The sequence below is a fragment of the Papaver somniferum genome, chromosome 1 (genome assembly GCF_003573695.1).
Source record: "Papaver somniferum cultivar HN1 chromosome 1, ASM357369v1, whole genome shotgun sequence".
Lineage (NCBI taxonomy): Eukaryota > Viridiplantae > Streptophyta > Magnoliopsida > Ranunculales > Papaveraceae > Papaver > Papaver somniferum.
The window spans coordinates 219,229,414-219,234,650 of NC_039358.1; positions in this window are offsets into that span (position 1 = coordinate 219,229,414).

Here is a 5,237-nt window from a genome sequence, read left to right on the forward strand (position 1 = left end):
ACGAATTGATGAGATGCGAGTAACAGGAGCATATGTATCAAAGTAATCAATTCCATGTTTTTGCTTATAACCCTTAGCAACTAATCTGGCTTTAAAATTATCAATGGAACCATCGACATTCATCTTTCTTTTGAATATCCATTTACACCCGATAGGCTTTACGCCTGGAGGTAAATCACAATATATCCAAGTACCATTAGTCAAAAGTGAATTCTTTTCATCATTGATAGACTCTTTCCAGAAACTGGCATATCTGGAACTCATAGCCTCAACATAAGTCTTAGGGTCATCGTCAACATGCATAACATATTTAGTAACACTAAGAATTTCATTCTTACTACCTTCTACAAGATATTGTACCCATTTTGGACCAAAGCTTGTTGCCTTTATTGCTCTCTTACTTCTTCTAGGTTCGACATCTTCTACAGTTTCAGAAGTAAGTTCTATGTTTCGAGTAGGAGAAGTTTGTTCATCATTGTCATTAGTCTCTACAGATTCTAGACTAGGTAACAACGGGTTTTCTATGGGTTGCATTTAGGAACTATTCATGTTCAAGTTCTCAAAAAATTCCACATCTACAGATACTATAATCTCAAAAGTGTCAAGGATTAAAAATCTGTAAGTAATGTTGTTTAGTGAATAACCCACAAAAGCGCATTTATACGCCCTATTTCCTAACTTAGGTCTTTTAGGATCAGGCTTCCTAACGTATGCTAAACAACCCCAAAATTTAAGTCTTTTCAAATTTGGTTTCCTATTAAACCACAATTCGTAAGGAGATACATTCTTCTTTTTCAAAGGAATTCTATTCAAAATATAACATGCATATAACATTGCTTCATCCCACAAAGAATTAGGCAAATTAGAACTAATGAGCATAGCATTAACCATCTCTTCCAAAGTTCTATTTTTCCTTTCAGCAAGACCATTTTGTTGAGGTGTATAAGGTGCAGTAAATTGATGAATTAAACCATGCTCTTGACAAAATAATTTAAATTCATTAGGAAAATACTCACCACCAAGATCAGAACGTAAAATCTTAATTTTCTATCCTAATTGTGTCTCTACTTCTGCCTTGTATATTTTAAACATGTCAAACACATCATCCTTAGATTTCATCAAGTAAATATAATCATATCTAGTGTACTCATCAATAAAAGTAACATAGTATTTGTTTCCACCACGAGTCATATGGCTTTTTAAATCACCAACATCACTATGTACTAATTCAAGTAATGAAGAATTTTGAACTATAGACTTAAAGGAAATTCTATGTATTTTTGCTTGCACACATATTTCACATTTAGAAATGTTATCAAAGTTGCAATGAGAAATTAATCCTAATTTTCTCATGTTTCTAAGGGAACCATAATTCACATGTCCTAATCTACCATGTCATAAATCAACGGAGTCAACAATATAAGCAGAACCATTATTTATTAAATTAAGCTTAATCATCCCATTACAAGCATATCCTTGTCCAACAAACAGACCATTTTTGGACAACACAAACTTACTAGACTCATAAGTCGTCTTGAATCCGGCCTTCATAACAAGGTCTCCAGAAACAAGGTTTTTCACAATGTCAGGGACATGTAATACATTAGTAAGAGTAACAGTCTTTCCCGAAGTAAACGAGAGTTCAACAGTGCCTTTTCCAATCACTTTGCTGTGTACGTTGTTTGCTGAGACAACTTCGTTTCCTTTGCCATTAACTGGCTCATTTGTCTTGTAAAGATGTCTGTCTTTACAGATATGGACAGTTGAACCATTATCGTACCACCATCCACTCTCATTATTGGAAACCGCATTGGCGGCTTGCACTACGATATGAAGTTTGTCTTCGACCATATTTGCCTCATTTTTCTGTCCTTGTTGTTTCTTTTTGAGACGACAGTCACGAGCAATATGGCAGGGTTTCTTACAGAAGTAGCAATCGCCCTTCTTCTTCTTGTTGGGATGTTGCTTCTTAAACCGAGTATCATTCTTAGGTTTCAAAGCGTCTACAGAATTAACCTTAGAATGGTTTTCAGTTTGCTGACTATCCTTAATTTCTCGTTGACGAGAGTCTTCTTCAATACGAAGATGACGCTGTAAACCTTCTAAATCATAGTCAGTTTCGTCATGCATGAGTTTCTTCTTATAACTATTCCAAGATGGAGGAAGACGAGCAATAATGACTCCGACAATAAAGGCAGGTAGAAGGCCAAATCCAGCATCTTTAAGATTATTAACAATGAGTAAAAGTTCACTGACCTGGGAAAATATTGACTTACTGTCAACCATTTTAAAGTCCATGAAGTTCGAAATCAGGAATTTCTTGTTGCTTGCTTCATAAATCTTGTATTTGTTCTCAAGCTTGGTCCACAATTCCTTTGCAGTCGCAATACTTGGATGGGTATTATAGGCACTAGTCCCCAGGGCATTCAAGATATGACCACGACACATAAAATCATATTCCTGACGCTTCTTTTTATGGCCGTCAACTCATCAGTGTCCTTATCTGATGGTGCAGGAATTTCATCCAAACCGTCTTCAAGTATGTACCACAACTTGATGGTGATCAGGAAAAACTTCACAGTCTCTTGCCAACGAGTAAAATTATCACCATCAAAACGTTCCAATCAAGTTAGGGTTTGTTTCATCACTTGCAGAGATTGAGCAGTAACATTCGAATTTGAAGATTCACCCTCCATTGTTGAAAAATAATTGCTGAAAACTGTTGGAAAAATAAACACGACAATAGAGGATGAAAACAAGAATGAAAAGAAAATAATGTTGTATCACTGGAGCTTCAAGGCCTTGCGATTCTTTTCAGCAATTATTTCGACCCTTCCCAATAAATTGGAAAGCACAATCGGTCAGCGAAATATTGCTTTCAGGATACAATGACGCCCTAACAACGTTGTTGGATTCAAAGGTTGTACTCCCTTGACCCAACCAAGAACGCACTGTATTTGTTTCTGAAGATGCTTAGAGAGAAAGAGTTTTTGATGATCATTGTAATGGGAAGAATCCTTCGCTATTTATAAAGGGTTTCATTCCTTTTGGAGATGTCGTTTCATCTTCAAAAGACGCTATCAAAGGTCGTCATCCATTAATGAGAAGAGACGCGACTGTAGAAAATTCTGATAACCGATTTAGGTTTTGAATTTCAAAACCAAGAAAATTTTCTATTAGGTTATTATCTATAGATGAGCAATGAATTTGATTGGTAAAAGCACATTTTCTATTAGGTTGTCCATTTCCAGTTTTATGTCCGCACGTAATTTCTTTCGACCAAAGGAGTTCACCGCCAATTTATTACCTAGTGCACAAAACTTTCGTCACATGGAATATAAACATCTTCGACGATTCGACCATACTTTATAGGATGCTTGGTCTCCTATACTTGACTTCTGGCCACGATTGTGTATTTTCTTAACCAACTTAGACTCCAAGAGGCAGAAACCTTAATTAAGAAAGCCTTTCTTAATAAACTATCCTATTTTTGCCCTCAAAAAAAAAAAGAAAAAAAAAACTATCCTATTTGTGTGCATGTGATTGATCCACTAAGGGTTGACCTGATTACCCATTGAATATCCAAGATCTACAACTGTTCCATATTTAGGATTTCTAGCAAACCCGTGATATGGTGAATGCATATCTTGGTTTTGGCCATTTTATTATTTTATTAGTAAAAACCAGGTAATTGAAAGGTTAAAATTGGAAAAAAACACAATTTGAGTGCAAAATTACTGGTAACTGAAGGGTAGAAAACAGGTGATCCATAAACGTGAAAGTGATTTGTTTCCCAAAGTTTTTTGCTTTCCTTACTCGAGCCATTGCATACTACTAGAACACCCCTACTATGACCGGTCCGCATGGTGGCGCACAATGATGTTGCGTTATAGAATTTGTAACCTGGCAGATGGAGATGCACAATTCGACGATGTAGCGCCAACATGGATGAGACAAGAAAGGCTACTTGGCACATGGAACATTATGCGATAGTGTTGCATATCCTTATTCAGAGTTAGCCTAGTTCAAGGAAGGAATAAAGGATGAGATGCAAAGTCATGGAATGACTTTGGCATGGTCCTAAGCTTTGGTCAAGGCTTGGACTGTGCATATGCATCAATGGTGATTCCAAACACGCCATTGGTGATTATTGCTCGCCAAAGGAGATGCAAGTAATGCATATGAAGCATGAAGTTGAATTAAGCAAGTCAAGACTCAGTTGGCATAATATTTGGATGTTAGCATCCAAATGAGCAAAGTGTGCAATGCAAGAGATAATAGCGCAACGCAAGCCGTAATAGCGCAATGCAATCCATACGCGCAATTCAAACTATAATAGTGCAACGCAAGCCATAATTGCAGTATTGTTGAAGACTTGGCAGAAGTGCAAGATGAGTTGCACGTTTCGATGTTGCGGGACTTGAGTGCAAGTGCCATATGCGAGTGTGCGTGCATCACACGCATGCCAAAGTAGAAGAGAAAGTTGGAGACGGTTATAAAATGCTTTATAGCCGAGTTTGGAATATCCTAACCGTTGAAGACAGGTTTGGCGCCAATGTGCAAGCCAGCAGCAAAGCTAGCAGTTAAAAAGTGGAACTGGCGGTTAGGGAACTGCCCATGGACAGATGGCTGTTCATGGGGTGTGCAACAGAGTTTCATACATATTTTCCCTGGATTCTTGGCATTATAAATAGCCATAGAATCTACACAAATCAGGTGGTTTAATAGTTCGAGTGTTAAGGAACCATATTGCAGAAGAGAGTGAGTTTGCTGTAGGCTTAGAGAATAAGCTTGTAAAGTCCATTGGTTGGACGATTTTGTATCTTCCCCTTAAACTAATAAAAGTGAGTTGTCAGATTATATGTTTGGCTTTGGTTTACTGTTGATTTGATTATACTCCCCCAATTCTATGAAGCATAAACATGGAAGGAACCTCTTTGTAGTATGGGATACATAGTTTGGTAGAGAAAATCTGAGTAAGACTTACGTTGCATACTCTTGGTAGAGTTAGCTATTTGCATTGGTGCAAACTTGTAAGGATGAAATACAAGTGGGTGATAAGAGATCACTGAACCATTTTATTGCCGAGTTATACCTTCGCGAAAAATTGCTTGGAGCATTTTAAGGCGTGACAATACGGGTATCAGAGCACAGATTGCTCTGTTTTGGCTTTGTGTTGGAAGATTTTCTCTATTTTGCTCGAGTTTAGTTGCTGAAATTGTTAGATTGTAATAGAT